At 53.5% G+C, this 17570-nt stretch overlaps 1 long non-coding RNA gene across 1 annotated transcript in view; it reads left to right on the forward strand.

Moving 5' to 3' along the window:
- The window catches only part of LOC140406497 (uncharacterized), a 104945-nt gene extending 100108 nt beyond the window's left edge, over nt 1–4837 (forward strand). Inside the window, exon 2 of the long non-coding RNA XR_011939171.1 lies at nt 4385–4837. This is a non-coding gene — a long non-coding RNA (uncharacterized lncRNA). The remainder of the gene's footprint in view (nt 1–4384) is intronic.
- Nucleotides 4838–17570: the final 12733 nt, after the last annotated feature.

A 17570-nucleotide genomic window follows, 5' to 3' on the forward strand; every position in this document is an offset into this window, starting at 1 on the left:
AACAACATCATAGTTCCAAGTACTAATCCAAGCTCTAAGTTCATCTGCCTTACCCGTAATACTCCTTGCATTAAAACATATGCACTTAAGGCCATCAGACCCGCTGTGTTCAGCAACTTCACCCTGTCTGCTCTGCCTCAGAGCCATACTGGCCCTATTCCCTAGTTCTCACTCAATTCTTTCACCTTCTGACCTATTGCTCCCGTGCCCACCCCCCTGCCATACTAGTTTAAACCCTCCCGTGTGACACTAGCAAACCTCGCGGCCAGGATATTTATGCCTCTCCGGTTTAGATGCAACCCGTCCTTCTTATACAGGTCACACCTGCCCCAGAAGAGCTCCCAGTGGTCCAGATAACGGAAACCCTCCCTCCTACACCAGCTGTTTCGCCACGTGTTTAGCTGCTCTATCTTCCTATTTCTAGCCTCACTGGCACGTGGCACAGGGAGTAATCCCGAGATTACAACCCTCGAGGTCCTGTCTTTTAACTTTCTGCCTAGCTCCCTGAACTCCTGCTGCAGGACCTCATGCCCATTCCTGCCTATGTCGTTAGTACCAATATGTACAACAACCTCTGCCTGCTTGCCCTCCCCCTTCAGGATGCCCTCTACCCGTTCGGAGACATCCTGGACCCTGGCACCAGGGAGGCAACATACCATCCTGGAGTCTCTTTCACGTCCACAGAAGCACCTATCTGTGCCCCTGACTATAGAGTCCCCTATGACTATTGCTCTTCTGCGCTTTGACCCTCCCTTCTGAACATCAGAGCCAGCCGTGGTGCCACTGCTCTGGCTGCTCCTGTTTTCTCCTGATAGGCTATCCCCCCCGACAGTATCCAAAGGGGTATACCTGTTCGAGAGGGGGACAACCACAGGGGATTCCTGCACTGACTGCCTGCCCTTTCTGGTGGTCACCCATTTCTCTGCCTGCACCTTGGGTGTGACCACATTTATATAACTGCTATCGATGACGCTTTCCGCCACCTGCATGTTCCTAAGTGCATCCAACTGCCGCTCCAACCGAACCATGCGGTCTGTGAGGAGCTCCAGTTGGGTGCACTTCCTGCAGATGAAGCCATCCGGGACGCTGGAAGCCTCCCGGACCTGCCACATCTCACAGTCAGAGCACTCCACCCCTCTAACTGACATTGCGTCAATTAATTAGTAAATTAAATTTAAACGTTAAAAAAAAAAGTTACTGTTAGCTATCTGTTTCCTAGCACTAGATTTCAATTATAAATGCAAAAGCTAAATATAGTACTCTCCGATCTCTGGCTTAGATACCCCTCTAAATTATAATTAAGTAATTATGTTTAATTAGTTACCAATGCTTAATTTTTTAAATTTAGTGTAGATTCCCAACCAGCCACTCAGGTCACAGCTTTTCTGTCACTTCAGTCCTCCCCCCCCCCCCCACCCCCCCACCCCCCCCCCCCCCACCCCCACACACACAATTTGTAAAGGAAATAACAGTAAAAATGACTAAAGATCACTTACTTACCTTCTGAGGGTCTCAGATGCTCTCAGGTTCTCTCCCTGCTGATTGTAAGTTACACGCCGGAAGAAAGAGAGAGAACAAAACAGTAAGGAAAAAGCACCGTCTCCCACTCTGCACCGAATTACCTCACTGCACCAAATTACCAAGTTCCAAATTCCCACTCTGGATGTGTCTCACTCAGGCTGTGTCTCTTTGACCTGCGCAACAAGGTCATTTCTGGACTAAAGAGTTGTGCCGTCTCCATTGACGATTTGGTGGTATTCAGTGAAACATGGAAGGAGCATTGGAAACATTTAAAGGAATTACTCGATCGACTGCACAAGGCTGGATTGGTGGTACATTTAGCTAAAAGTGAATTTGCAAAAGCTCGTCACATTCTTAAGCCGCACAATTGGACATGGTCAGGTGGCCCTTTGTGCACTGGTACAGGCTTGGAGGGCTGAAGGGCCTGTTGCTGTGCTATACTTTTCTTTCTTCTTCTTAGTTCTTTGAATGTGAAAATGAAAGCTATTGGTAAGTTTCCAATACCATCAGCAAGGTGGTTTATGCTGGTAATCCGTGCCACATTTTAACAGTTTGGTTGCTTCACTGACTGAAATTCTGAAAAAGCACCGGAAATTTCAGTGACGATCAGAATGTCAGGAAGCATTCAATAATCTGAAAACTGTGTTCTCCCCCGCACCAGCATTTCTTTTTTAATTTTTCCAATTAAGGGGCAATTTAATAATAATAATTGCTTATTGTCACAAGTAGACTTCAATGAAGTTACTGTGAAAAGCCCCTAGTCGCCACATTCCGGCGCCTGTTCGGGGAGGCTGGAATGGGGATACAACCGGGCTGCTGGCCTTGTTCTGCATTACAAGCCAGCTGTTTCGTCCACTGTGCTAAACCAGCCCCTAGCGTGGCCAATTCAATTACCCTGCACAACCTTTGAATTGTGGCTGTGAGACCCACGCAGACACGGGGAGAATGTGCAAACTCCACACAGACAGTTACCCGCAGCCGGGATCGAACCTGGGTCCTCAGCGTCGTGGGGCAGCAGTGACTCCGGCCGGGATCGAACCTGGGTCCTCAGCACCGTGAGGCAGCAGTGCTAACCACTGCGCCACCGTGCTGCCCTCACACCAGTGTTAATCACACCTAATGCCAAGAAATGTAGGATGGCAATTGATGCGAGCAATGTAGGTGTTGGTGCTGCACTGTTACAGGAAGACAACAAAATAATTGAAAGGCCTGTTGGTTATTTTTCTTGGAAACTATTTATCAAAAAAAGTGTTCGACTATCAAAGAGGAGACATTTTCACATTTATGTTGCTGACAATTCATCAGAGACAACTGTATATACAGACCATAATTAACGCTCGAAATGCAAGACTTTTTGATGGAGTTTATTGTTACAACCATTTAACTTAAAAATTATGCATGTAGCAGGAAGAGAAAACTTCATTGCAGATGCTTTATCACGACTGTGAAATGTGAGAACGCTGGAACGTTCAAAGGTAGAAAAGAGAGACTGAAATGGACGATACTCATTTTTAAGTTTCCATGTTTAAATGTAATGTGATATGTATCTTATAGAGTATTAGCTATGTTCAGTAATGAGAATTTTTTAGAGTTAAAAGGTTTTGGGAAAATGAAGCCATCTGTTTCTATACCATGTTCCTTTTTTTTAAGTGGGGGAAGTGTCAGGAATGCAGGAATTTCAGACATATTACATTATAGGTGCAGTAAGGGTTAAAGATCTGAGTTAGTGTGTGTGAGACTGCTGCAGTCATGTTTCAAAAGAACCCTGGTTCAAAAGGCAAGTATATTTTGGGAGCTGGGTGTAATTAAGGCATCATAAAAAGCTTGGGCTAATGCACTGCGTTAGTAATAAAGTTATTTTTAATATATCACCTCCCTATTTTTCTTGAAATCACTCCTAAAGTGACATTTCCTTTCCTAACAGTATTAGAGAATTAAAATAAAATATTGGGGTTTCTGTTCAGTATTTTAGACATTGTTGGGGTCTGATCCTGGATCGTAATAAAATGCATTGAGATGCCTGTTGACATGGGGTATGAAATGCTTGAATGAAATGTTTGATTTTATAAGGTATTAGTGGTTGAAATTATCTAAATGCATTGAATGGGTTTTTAATCACTGAATATTTATTTTAAATAGTTAAATTACCAATAGACAATTCGAACTTGATTTTATTTTATCTCACTATGGACCCTGAGATCTGCATGTGGTGGATACTGGGTGAGTTGGCATGGAGGGCATTAAGGTAAAGGGTGGCAGGCATGAGTTAGCATGTGTTGGCATGCAGGTGTCAAATGGAATGGGGGGTTGTTGAAGGTTCATTGCTTGCAATAGGGGCAATAAAGGGCCATGAGGTGCGTGTAGGTAGAGGGACATTGGTTGGTGTGGAGTATATGAAGGGCCATGGGGAAGGGCACGCGATGGACATGAATGGCGTGTTGGGGGGGTGATAATGTGAGGGATGTGAAGGACGTTTTCTCCCAAGCCGAGCTTGTGGAGTCGGGAATTTTTCCAATTCTCTGCTCCCGACTTGAGAGCGAAAGTTGATCCCAATACCGCAGCTCGTGCCGAACCAGGATGTATTTTAAATAAAGCTTCAGCTGAACCTCTTTGCTTTTGTATTTTACCTCTATTTGTAAAGAAAAGGATCCTGTTTACTATTTAAACGCTTTCTCATCTTGTCACAAAGGGTTTGTATATCTACACTCCAGGGTCTCTGTGTTCCTGTACCACCTTTATCACTCGCTTTGACTTCCTCTCTGTTTAGTTGATGATATTTCAGTGAAGCGTTCTGCACTATTTATCAATACAAAAGGGATTATATACACATGGGTGTTATTGTTTGTGTCCTTTGTAATGCTAGGTTCACGTCATTGATTCGACCTGGAGATGGACCAGAATATTCCCGCAATGAATTCTCTCCAATAAGAATAGAGAAATTCCAACTGATTTTGATAACCAAACTGCTGAATCTTCCTGAGGAACTGCTCCACATCTTCTACCCAATTCAAATTGTCATCAAGTAACCAATGTTCTGAAGAGGGTACTGAATATCACTGGAGAGTATGATTGGGATCCTTCCCAGCACTAAATTCTACATTTACTGTCCTGATATTCTTCTTTATTAATATCAATGAATATTTTAGAAGCATCAACAATTCCAGCAACAATCTATCGGAAGAGAAACTCGAACAATTCAGTGACTTTGAACTTTTGCATCTTTTTTACAAAGAAGCTCAGATTTTCAGCGATTGTCATATCAATCAGAGTTATATTTTATGGCAAAATAAAAAGCGGAAGAATTTTCCAGCTGAAATGTTTCCACCTCCCTATCTTGTTTCCCGTTTTCTGGGATGTTCTACAAACCGAGATCAATACTTCAAAGCTGGAGATCTGCAATAAAATCCGAGAATGCTGGATGCCCTCAGCAGGTCTGGCAGCGTTTGTGGAGAGGGAAACCGCGTTCCAGGGCGGGATTCCCCGTTGCCCGATGCCGCTATTGTAATCGGCGATCGGACGGAGAATCCCTGTTTCCAGGCGATGCCTGTTTCCAGATGCTCCACCCCCTCCAAAACGGGGATTATGCCGCTCGCCGTTGGGATGGCCTCAGGACGTTATTTGAAGGCCCTTCCCCGAGGCTCCACCCCCGGAGGGCCGAGTTCCCGACGGTGCGGGACATGTGTGCTCTCAGTTTATGTAAATCCAGCATGGCGGCTGGGTGTCGGTGAGGGCTGGGGGGGGGGGACTGGTTGGGGGTGGCCTGGGGGTGGCGAGGGGTATCTAGGGGGGCACGATCTGGCAGATCAGGGTCCGCACACGACCGGCACAATGTTGTACGGCACGACGGCTGCAGGTCGTCGACATGCGCAAACACAGCCACGGAGCCGCCAATTCTCCAGGCGTTTATATCCGGAAGGCCGTTCGTTTTCGTGGCATGGCTGCTAGCCTCACACCAGTCGGAGGATCGGTGCGGGGGGCGGTGCCAATTTTTGCGTCGTAAAGCCAGACACTTCCTCCGGACATAGCCTCAAAATGGGAGAATACAGCCCAGAGCTCTGAAGGATCGTACAGACTGGAAACATTGGTCTGGATTCTCCCACAATGGGGCTATATCCCCACGCCGGCGAAAAACTCCCCAGTTTCCTGCAAAAAATACAGAGCGATTCTCTTACCTGCAGGGGACCTGGAGAGCTTCTCGCAGCTTTGGCTGCGGATACGGGTCCCCGCACCTCCGGTTCCGAGTCCGTGTATGCGCACGGTGGCGGCTTCCAGCGGCCTCGCCGAGCGCCATGGCGGACTCGGACCATCATGAAGAAACAAGGTCCCCCCGATCGGCCCCGCGCCCCTGCACCGGACCGGCCCGATCACCGCCCATAAGACCTCCTCTCGGTGCTGGATTCCCCCGCACCCCCCCCCCCCCCCCCCCCCCCCAGGGCGGCCGCGGACTGAGTCCGCAGCCACCGCGCGAGAGTCCTGACCGGCCGTCCATGGTTAGAACCACACCGTCGGGAACTGGGCCGGTCGGGTGCGGAGTATTGTTGGGAGGATCTCTGGCAATGGCCCCCCCAGCCGCCCGGCGCGATTCACGGATGAGCAATTCTCCGGGGCCTGGAGAATCGCCGGAACGGTGTCGGGCGTGATTGGGTCGCGAACGTTGATTCTCCACCCCCATCCCGAATGCAATTTTGGTGCGGGGCTGCAGAGAGTCCAGCCGGTTAACTCTGTTTCTCTCACCGCAGCTGCTGCCCGGACTGCTGACTGTAATTCAGCATTTTCTGCCCTTTGTTCCACAAACCAAGCATTGACCAAACATCTAATATCCCCTCGTGTTGGTTGGGGCCAGATTTGATTTGCTAATGCTCCTATGAAATGCTTTGGGATGTTGTACTAGGTTAAAGGACCATACCAGTTATTGTTTTATCCATCTACCAGATCATCTTCAGTGCTCCACTCGCATGTTCTGGGATGGTTATCAACTCTCCATCACTCCTGGTCACAGCTGGGAGAATCAGTCATCCGAAACCGCAGCTTTCTCCAAAATACAGAAGAGGTTTGTTTGAAAAACATTGTTTCCTGTCAGGCAAAACGTGGTGATTTCACCTGAACCCTATCCATTCAGGAACAAGCCCCGTGACCTCGGCAGTGTGAATGCAGCTTGCATCTCTAAACACACAACTATCACTAAAACACATCGTGTGGTTGTAAATCACATTGCTGTTTCTGGAAACTTGCTGACTGGGCCTGGGGTTCGTACACTACAAACGCGACTACACAGCAAAAGGAAAGCTCCTCACAGTCAGTGGCAGTGTCTGAATGAATGGACGGTCTCTTTGTGAAGAGCTTGAGTGTTAGGATAGTGGCTGAATGGTCTGACCAAACCCCTTTGGAATGGACAGGTACACCCGAGTATTAAAGTTCATGAGTAAACAGCAGCTGTTTCAATACAGTGCTGGATCTGGAGAGAGGAAAATAAAGCGCAATGTTGTAACTTAATCACTTCATCTGCCAATATGTGTGATTCCATCTGACAATCTAACCTCACTACTAGCAGTTTGTATTCCGTATGACTTGAGTTTCAGTGACGTCTGCTCCTTGTTCCCAGTTTTTTTGGGAACACCGAACAGGCACAATATTCGCACATTAGCATTCAATTCATTGTCAGCATGTGGGTGTCAATGACAGTCACAGAATAGGAAGAAATCTTACACCAGGTTAAAATTCAACAGCTTTGTTTCGAATCACTAGCTTTCGGAGCACTGCTTCTTCCGCAGGTCATTCACCTAATGAAGGAGCTGTGCTCCGGAAGCTAGTGATTCAAAACAAACCTGTTGGACTTTAACCTGGTGTAAGACTTCTTACTGTGCCCACCCCAGTCCAACGCCGGCATCTCCACATCATTGCAGTCAAGGAATGGTCAGAGAACAGAATGATGGAATTCAGCCCATCGAGCTTGTTCTGGCTGACTAACAGAGGGTTCGTCACACTCCCCAGGTTTTCTAGATAACCTTGCAAATATTTCCACTTCTGCAGGTGTGTTATAAAGGCCAGAACGGACTCGGGGGAATCATCACGAGGTCTCCCCGTTTTATTACCCTGAGAAATCTTCCTTGTGGAAACAAATGGTTCTCTTCAGTAAACCTGAAGCGTATGATGTGAGTGGAGAAGACTGGGCCAATATACAGATTGCATTCCTTCTTCCGGGTCAGTAACGCTGACTGAGATGGGAAACAGAGAGTGATATTGCAATGCCCCAACATTCAGCGTGATTAAAAAGCCTGACCTACCCAAATGCCCCGAAGCAAAAAAAGTAGTTGACTTGGTGAAAACAACTGACTCAAAACCCTCTGTTATACTCCAGATAAACCGTTTTAATTCGGCGGGGAAGACCCCGGGGAATCTGTCACCAAACCTTTGGCCGGATTCCAGAAATGTACAGCACATTGTGAGTTCGGACCATCCCTGACCGAAATGCTGCAAGAAAGATTGGTGTGCGGAATAAACAATGTGACCATTCAGAAAAAGGGATTGGCAGTGTGATTATTGCAGCAATTTTAGATATATTGCATTATAGTTGGTTCAGTAAGGGTTAAAAGCCTGGGTTAGAGGGCAGCACGGTGGCACGGTGGTTAGCAATGCTGCCTCACAGCGCTGATGACCCATGTTCGATCCCGGCTCTGGGTCACTGTCCATGTGGATTTTGCACATTCTCCCCGTGCCTGCGTGGGTTCACCCCCACAACTCAAAGATGTGCAGGGTAGGTGCGTTGGTCATGCTAAACTGCCCCTTAATTGGAAAAACAGAATTGGATACTCTAAATTTATACAAGCCTGGGTTAGTGTGCGTAAGACTGCTGCAGTCATGTTTGTAAAAGCCCTGCTTTAAAGGACAAACACTTTGACAACAGAGATGCAATTAAAGCATCGTAAAAATGAAATGTTCATTCATTTCAAGCATGTATATTGTTTAACTGAAGTAAGGCTCAGGGAATCTTGTTTATATAAAGAAGGTTACCTGGGAAGTAGATAATCAGAGACATTTATTGTGTTGAACTTTAGTAAGATGGGGTAGTTAATAGGGGAGCCGGGGCAGAAGCAGTCAGGTCTGTCATTGGGGAATAGACTCGGATTACCTGCAAAGTGGTGTTCAATCTTTGAGTTTAGAAGACACACGGCCAGACTATCCCCCAATATGGGAGAACCATTAGGAATTCAGGGCAGTGCAATGACCCCAATAACTTACAGGCAACAATCAGACCAATTCCCCCATTGTTGTGTGAGGTCATGGTCCATACCTCATGCAGATCTTCACCGAACACATGGATCGGTTAGAGCAGCAGCTGGAAGCACTGAGGAGCATACAATTCGCTGAAATTGTTACAGCTAATAACTTCAGAGATGTGGTCACACCCAAGGTACAGGAAGGTAGATGGGTGACCACCAGACGGGGTAGGCAGACAGTGCAGGGGTCCCCCATGGCTGTCCCCCTATCTAACAAATATGCCGTTTTGGATACAATAAGAAGTCTTACAACACCAGGTTCAAGTCCAACAGGTTTGTTTCGAATCACTAGCTTTTGGAGTGCAGCTCCTTCCTCCGGTGAATGAAGAGGTATGTTCCAGAAACACATATGTAGATAAGGTCACGCACTGATCTCCTCAAAAGACAAACATGGGACACAACCGACAGAATACCCTTCATCGTCCAGTACTTCCCCGGAGCGGAGAAACTACGACATCTTCTTCGCAGCCTTCAACACGTCATCGATGAAGATGAACATCTTGCCAAGGTCATCCCCATAAGCTGCAGCGCTGGGCTGAGAGGTGGCAAACGGAGTTTAATGCAGAAAAGTGTGAGGTGATTCATTTTGGAAGGAATAACAGGAAGACAGAGTACTGGGCTAATGGTAAGATTCTTGGCAGTGTGGATGAGCAGAGAGATCTCGGTGTCCAAGGACATAGATCCCTGAAAGTTGCCACTCAGGTTGAGAGGGTTGTTAAGAAGGCGTACGGTGTGTTAGCTTTTATTGGACAGTGCACCCCCTGAGTGTGGACAAGGCCGGGCTGAGTCTCCCGGGACAGTGCCACCCCCTGAGTGTGGACTAGGCTGGGGTGAGCCTCCTGGGACAGTGCTCCCCAGAGTGTGGACTAGGCTGGGGTACGTCTGCCGGGACAGTGCTCCCTCGAGTGTGGACTAGGCCGGGGGGAACCTCGCGGGACAGTGCTCCCCCTGAGTGTGGACTAGGCTGGGGGGAACCTCCCGGGACAATGCTCCCCCCTAGTGTGGACTGGGCCGGGGCAAGCCTCCCCGGGGCCCGGGACAGTGCTCCCCCTGAGTGTGGACTAGGCCGGGGTGAGTCTCCCGGGACAGTGCTCCCCCGAGTGTTGACTTGGCCGGGGGGAACCTCCCCGGGGCCCGCAACAGTGCTCCCCCTGAGTGTGGACTGGGCCGAGGGGAACCTCCTGGGGCAGTGCTCCCCCTGAGTGTGGACTGGGCCGGGGGGAACCTCCCGGGGCAGTGCTCCCCCTGAGTGTGGACTAGGCTGGGTCGAGCCTCCCGGGGCAGTGCTCCCGCCGAGTGTGGACTAGGCCGGGGTGAGTCTCCCGGCACAGTGCTCCCCCGAGTGTTGACTTGGCCGGGGGGAACGTCCCCGGAGCCCGGGACAGTGGTCCCCCTGAGTGTGCACAGTACGAAGTCTTACAACACCAGGTTAAAGTCCAACAGGTTTGTTTCGATGTCACTAGCTTTCGGAGCGCTGCTCCTTCCTCAGGTGAATGAAGAGGTCTGTTCCAGAAACACATATATAGACAAATTCAAAGATGCCAGACAATGCTTGGAATGCGAGCATTAGCAGGTGATTAAATCTTTACAGATCCAGAGATGGGGTAACCCCAGGTTAAAGAGGTGTGAATTGTACCAAGCCAGGACAGTTGGTAGGATTTCGCAGGCCAGATGGTGGGGGATGAATGTAATGCGACATGAATCCCAGGTCCCGGTTGAGGCCGCACTCATGTGTGCGGAACTTGGCTATAAGTTTCTGCTCGGCGATTCTGCGTTGTCGCGGGTCCTGAAGGCCGCCTTGGAGAACGCTTACCCGGAGATCAGAGGCTGAATGCCCTTGACTGCTGAAGTGTTCCCCGACTGGAAGGGAACATTCCTGCCTGGTGATTGTTGCGCGATGTCCGTTCATTCATTGTCGCAGCGTCTGCATGGTCTCGCCAATGTACCACGCTTCGGGACATCCTTTCCTGCAGCGTATGAGGTAGACAACGTTGGCCGAGTCGCACGAGTATGTACCGCGTACCTGGTGGGTGGTGTTCTCACGTGTAATAGTGGTATCCATGTCGATGATCTGGCACGTCTTGCAGAGATTGCCATGACAGGGTTGTGTGGTGTCGTGGTCACTGTTCTGAAGACTGGGTAGTTTGCTGCAAACAATGGTTCGTTTGAGGTTGCGCGGTTGTTTGAAGGCAAGTAGTGGGGGTGTGGGGATGACCTTGGCAAGATGTTCATCGTCATCAATGACGTGTTGAAGGCTGTGAAGAAGATGACGTAGTTTCTCCGCTCCGGGAAAGTACTGGACGACGAAGGGTATTCTGTCGGTTGTGTCCCATGTTTGTCTTCTGAGGAGGTCGGTCCGGTTTTTCGCTGTGGCGCATTGGAACTGTCGATCGATGAGTCGAGTGCCATATCCCGTTCGTACGAGGGCATCTTTCAACGTCTGTAGATGTCTGTTACGCTCCTCCTCGTCTGAGAAGATCCTGTGTATACGGAGCGCTTGTCCATAGGGGATGGCTTCTTTAATGTGTTTAGGGTGGTTCCCGGGAGGTTCCCCCCAGCCTAGTCCACACTCAGGGGGAGCACTGTCCCGCGAGGTTCACCCTGGCCGAGTCCACACTCAGGGGGAGCACTGTGCCGGGAGGCTCGCCCCGGCCTAGTCCACACTCATGGGGAGCACTGTTCCGGGAGGTTCCCCCCGGAACAAGCGCTCCGTATACACAGGATCTGCTCAGACGAGGAGGAGCGTAACAGACATCTACAGACGTTGAAAGATGCCCTCGTACGAACGGGATATGGCACTCGACTCATCGATCGACAGTTCCAACGCGCCACAGCGAAAAACCGGACCGACCTCCTCAGAAGACAAACATGGGACACAACCGACAGAATACCCTTCGTCGTCCAGTACTTCCCCGGAGCGGAGAAACTATGTCATCTTCTTCACAGCCTTCAACACGTCATTGATGACGATGAACATCTTGCCAAGGTCATCCCCACACCCCCACTACTTGCCTTCAAACAACCGCGCAACCTCAAACGAACCATTGTTTGCAGCAAACTACCCAGTCTTCAGAACAGTGACCACGACACCACACAACCCTGTCATGGCAATCTCTGCAAGACGTGCCAGATCATCGACATGGATACCACTATTACACGTGAGAACACCACCCACCAGGTACGCGGTACATACTCGTGCGACTCGGCCAACGTTGTCTACCTCATACGCTGCAGGAAAGGATGTCCCGAGTGTGGTACATTGGCGAGACCATGCAGACGCTGCGACAACGAATGAACGGACATCGCGCAACAATCACCAGGCAGGAATGTTCCCTTCCAGTCGGGGAACACTTCAGCAGTCAAGGGCATTCAGCCTCTGATCTCCGGGTAAGCGTTCTCCAAGGCGGCCTTCAGGACCCGCGACAACGCAGAATCGCCGAGCAGAAACTTATAGCCAAGTTCCGCACACATGAGTGCAGCCTCAACCGGGACCTGGGATTCATGTCGCATTACATTCATCCCCCACCATCTGGCCTGCAAAATCCTACCAACTGTTCTGGCTTGGTACAATTCACACCTCTTTAACCTTGGGTTACCCCATCTCTGGATCTGTAAAGATTTAATCACCTGCTAATGCTCGCATTCCAAGCATTGTTTGGCATCTTTGAATTTGTCTATATATGTGTTTCTGGAACAGACCTCTTCATTCACCTGAGGAAGGAGCAGCGCTCCGAAAGCTAGTGACATCGAAACAAACCTGTTGGACTTTAACCTGGTGTTGTAAGACTTCGTACTGTGCTCACCCCAGTCCAACGCCGGCATCTCCACATCACCCCCGAGTGTGGACTAGGCCGGGGTGAGCCTCCCGGGAGAGTGCTCCCCCCTGTGTGTGGACTGGCCGGGTCGAGCCTCCCTGGGGCCCGGGACAAGGCTCCCCCGAGTGTGGACTAGGCAGGGGCGAGCCACCTGAGACAGTGCTCCCCCCGAGTGTGGACTAGGCTGGAGTGAGTCTCACGGGAAAGTGTTCCCCCCTGAGTGTGGACTAGGCCGGGGCGAGCCTCTTGGGACACTACTCCCCCTGAGTGTGGACTAGGCTGGGGGGAACCTCCCCGGGGCCCGGGACAGTGCTCCCCCTGAGTGTGGACTAGGCCGGGGCGAGCCTCCCGGGACAGTGCTCCCCCTGAGTGTGGACTAGGCCGGGGGGAACGTTCCCGGGGCCCGGAACAGTGCTCCCCCGCGAGTGTGGACTAGGCCGGCGTGAGCCTCCCCGGGGCCTGGGACTGTGCTCCCCCTGAGTGTGGACTAGGCCGGAGCCAGCCCCCTGGGACAGTACTCCCCCTGAGTGTGGACTAGGCCGGGGGAACCTCCCGGGGCCCGGAACAGTGCTCCCCCTGAGTGTGGACTAGGCCGGGGCGAGCCTCTTGGGACACTACTCCCCCTGAGTGTGGACTAGGCCGGGGGAACCTCCCGGGGCCCGGAACAGTGCTCCCCCTGAGTGTGGACTAGGCCGGGGCGAGCCTCTTGGGACACTACTCCCCCTGAGTGTGGACTAGGCCGGGGGAACCTCCCGGGGCCCGGAACAGTGTTCCCCCTGAGTGTGGACTATGCCGGGGTGAGCCTCTCGGGACAGTGCTCCCCCTGAGTGTGGACTAGACCGTGGCGAGCCTCCTGGGACAGTGCTCCCCCTGAGTGTGTTCTAGGCTGCGGGGAACCTTCCCGGGGCCCGGAACAGTGCTCCCCCTGAGTGTGGACTAGGCCGGGGTGAGCCTCTCGGGACAGTGCTCCCCCTGAGTGTTGACTAGGCCGGGGGAACCTCGCGGGGCCCGGGACAGTGCTCCCCCTGAGTGTGGACTAGGCCGGGGGAACCTCCCGGGGCCTGGGACAGTGCTCCCCCGCGAGTGTGGACTAGGCGGGGGGAACCTACCCGGGGCCCGGGACAGTGCTCCCCCTGAGTGTGGACTAGGCCGGGGGAACCTCGCGGGGCCCGGGACAGTGCTCCCCCTGAGTGTGGACTAGGCCGGGGCGAGCCTCCTGGGACAGTGCTCCCCCTGAGTGTTGTCTAGGCCGGGGGAACCTCCCGGGGCCTGGGACAGTGCTCCCACGCGAGTGTGGACTAGGCGGGGGGAACCTACCCGGGGCCCGGGACAGTGCTCCCCCTGAGTGTGGACTAGGCCGGGGCGAGCCTCCTGGGACAGTGCTCCCCCTGAGTGTGGACTAGGCGGGGGTAACCTCCCCGGGGCCCGGGACAGTGCTCCCCCTGAGTGTGGACTAGGCCAGGGTGAGCCTCCTGGGACAGTGCTCCCCCTGAGTGTGGACTAGGCCGGGGGAACCTCGCGGGGCCCGGGACAGTGCTCCCCCTGAGTGTGGACTAGGCCGGGGCGAGCCTCCTGGGACAGTGCTCCCCCTGAGTGTTGTCTAGGCCGGGGGAACCTCCCGGGGCCTGGGACAGTGCTCCCACGCGAGTGTGGACTAGGCGGGGGGAACCTACCCGGGGCCCGGGACAGTGCTCCCCCTGAGTGTGGACTAGGCCGGGGCGAGCCTCCTGGGACAGTGCTCCCCCTGAGTGTGGACTAGGCGGGGGTAACCTCCCCGGGGCCCGGGACAGTGCTCCCCCTGAGTGTGGACTAGGCCAGGGTGAGCCTCCTGGGACAGTGCTCCCCCTGAGTGTGGACTAGGCCGGGGGAACCTCCCGGGGCCTGGGACAGTGCTCCCCCTGAGTGTGGACTAGGCCGGGGCGAGCCTCCTGGGACAGTGCTCCCCCTGAGTGTGGACTAGGCCGGGGCGAGCCTCCCCGGGGCCCGGGGCAGGGACTAAATGTGGCTCACTGCTGTGGGGGACTCGCTGGCAGAGCCAGCAGGAAACTGCCAGCCACACACACTGACACTGACCCACACACTTCTGTTGGACTGTACCCAACCTCTGTGACACCCACTGTGGTCGCCCGGGCCACACCCAGCACCTACTGGACAGGAGCTGTGACACCCAGATTGTAACTGTACCTTCACACAGACCAATCAACTGGAGGCCACACAATTTGTCAGTGACACCACAGTGAGTCAGTGTTGCTCTAAGAGCCGGGGTGGCTGTGTGCGGCCTGTGTTGTCAGTGCCGAGGGTGAGGACACGCCAGCCTGGGTGGGGGACTGGGGTGGATTGCCCACACAGCTGGTTACTCTGGATACAGAGGCAGGTGATTGACTGGGACAGTCTGGCGACGCTCTGATTCCTGTCGAACAGCAGCCTGCGGAGAGTTCAGTGACTGGGACACAGGCAGCAGGTCCCTGCGGAGAGATCAGTGACTGGGACACAGACAGCAGGTCCCTGCGGAGGGATCAGTGACTGGGACACAGACAGCAGGTCCCTGCGGAGAGATCAGTGACTGGGACACAGACAGCAGGTCCCTGCAGAGAGATCAGTGACTGGGACACAGACAGCAGGTCCCTGCAGAGAGATCAGTGACTGGGACACAGACAGCAGGTCCCTGCGGAGGGATCAGTGACTGGGACACAGGCAGCAGGTCCCTGCGGAGAGATCAGTGACTGGGGCACAGGCAGCAGGTCCCTGCGGAGAGATCAGTGACTGGGACACAGACAGCAGGTCCCTGCGGAGAGATCAGTGACTGGGACACAGACAGCAGGTCCCTGCGGAGAGATCAGTGACTGGGACACAGACAGCAGGTCCCTGCGGAGAGATCAGTGACTGGGACACAGACAGCAGGTCCCTGCGGAGAGATCAGTGATGGGACAGAGATAGCAGGTCCCTGCGGAGAGATCAGTGACTGGGACACAGACAGCAGGTCCCTGCGGAGAGATCAGTGACTGGGACACAGACAGCAGGTCCCTGCGGAGAGATCAGTGACTGGGACACAGACAGCAGGTCCCTGCGGAGAGATAAGTGACTGGGACACAGACAGCAGGTCCCTGCGGAGGGATCAGTGACTGGGACACAGGCAGCAGGTCCCTGCGGAGAGATCAGTGACTGGGGCACAGGCAGCAGGTCCCTGCGGAGAGATCAGTGACTGGGACACAGACAGCAGGTCCCTGCGGAGAGATCAGTGACTGGGACACAGACAGCAGGTCCCTGCGGAGAGATCAGTGACTGGGACACAGACAGCAGGTCCCTGCGGAGAGATCAGTGACTGGGACACAGACAGCAGGTCCCTGCGGAGAGATCAGTGATGGGACAGAGATAGCAGGTCCCTGCGGAGAGATCAGTGACTGGGACACAGACAGCAGGTCCCTGCGGAGAGATCAGTGACTGGGACACAGACAGCAGGTCCCTGCGGAGAGATCAGTGACTGGGACACAGACAGCAGGTCCCTGCGGAGAGATCAGTGACTGGGACACAGACAGCAGGTCCCTGCGGAGAGATCAGTGACTGGGACACAGACAGCAGGTCCCTGCGGAGAGATCAGTGACTGGGACACAGGCAGCAGGTCCCTGCGGAGAGATCAGTGACTGGGACACAGCCAGCAGGTCCCTGCGGAGAGATCAGTGACTGGGACACAGACAGCAGGTCCCTGCGGAGAGATCAGTGACTGGGACACAGACAGCAGGTCCCTGCGGAGGGATCAGTGACTGGGACACAGACAGCAGGTCCCTGCGGAGAGATCAGTGACAGGGACACAGACAGCAGGTCCCTGCGGAGAGATCAGTGACTGGGACACAGACAGCAGGTCCCTGCGGAGAGATCAGTGACTGGGACACAGACAGCAGGTCCCTGCGGAGGGATCAGTGACTGGGACACAGACAGCAGGTCCCTGCGGAGAGATCAGTGACTGGGACACAGACAGCAGGTCCCTGCGGAGAGATCAGTGACTGGGACACAGGCAGCAGGTCCCTGCGGAGAGATCAGTGACAGGGACACAGACAGCAGGTCCCTGCGGAGAGATCAGTGACTGGGACACAGGCAGCAGGTCCCTGCGGAGAGATCAGTGACTGGGACACAGACAGCAGGTCCCTGCAGAGAGATCAGTGACTGGGACACAGACAGCAGGTCCCTGCGGAGAGATCAGTGACTGGGACACAGACAGCAGGTCCCTGTGGAGAGATCAGTGACTGGGACACAGACAGCAGGTCCCTGCGGAGAGATCAGTGACTGGGACACAAGCAGCAGGTCCCTGCGGAAGGATCAGTGACTGGGACACAGACAGCAGGTCCCTGCGGAGAGATCAGTGACTGGGACACAGACAGCAGGTCCCTGCGGAGAGATCAGTGACTGGGACACAGACAGCAGGTCCCTGCGGAGAGATCAGTGACTGGGACACAGACAGCAGGTCCCTGCGGAGAGATCAGTGACTGGGACACAGACAGCAGGTCCCTGCGGAGAGTTCAGTGACTGGGACACAGGCAGCAGGTCCCTGCGGAGAGTTCAGTGACTGGGACACAGACAGCAGGTCCCTGCGGAGAGATCAGTGACTGGGACACAGACAGCAGGTCCCTGCGGAGAGATCAGTGACTGGGGCACAGACAGCAGGTCCCTGCGGAGAGATCAGTGACTGGGACACAGACAGCAGGTCCCTGCGGAGAGATCAGTGACAGGGACACAGACAGCAGGTCCCTGCGGAGAGATCAGTGACTGGGACACAGACAGCAGGTCCCTGCGGAGAGATCAGTGACTGGGACACAGACAGCAGGTCCCTGCGGAGAGTTCAGTGACTGGGACACAGGCAGCAGGTCCCTGCGGAGAGTTCAGTGACTGGGACACAGGCAGCAGGTCCCTGCGGAGGGATCAGTGACTGGGACACAGGCAGCAGGTCCCTGCGGAGAGATCA

The sequence above is a fragment of the Scyliorhinus torazame genome, unplaced genomic scaffold, assembly GCF_047496885.1.
Source record: "Scyliorhinus torazame isolate Kashiwa2021f unplaced genomic scaffold, sScyTor2.1 scaffold_575, whole genome shotgun sequence".
Classification (NCBI taxonomy): domain Eukaryota; kingdom Metazoa; phylum Chordata; class Chondrichthyes; order Carcharhiniformes; family Scyliorhinidae; genus Scyliorhinus; species Scyliorhinus torazame.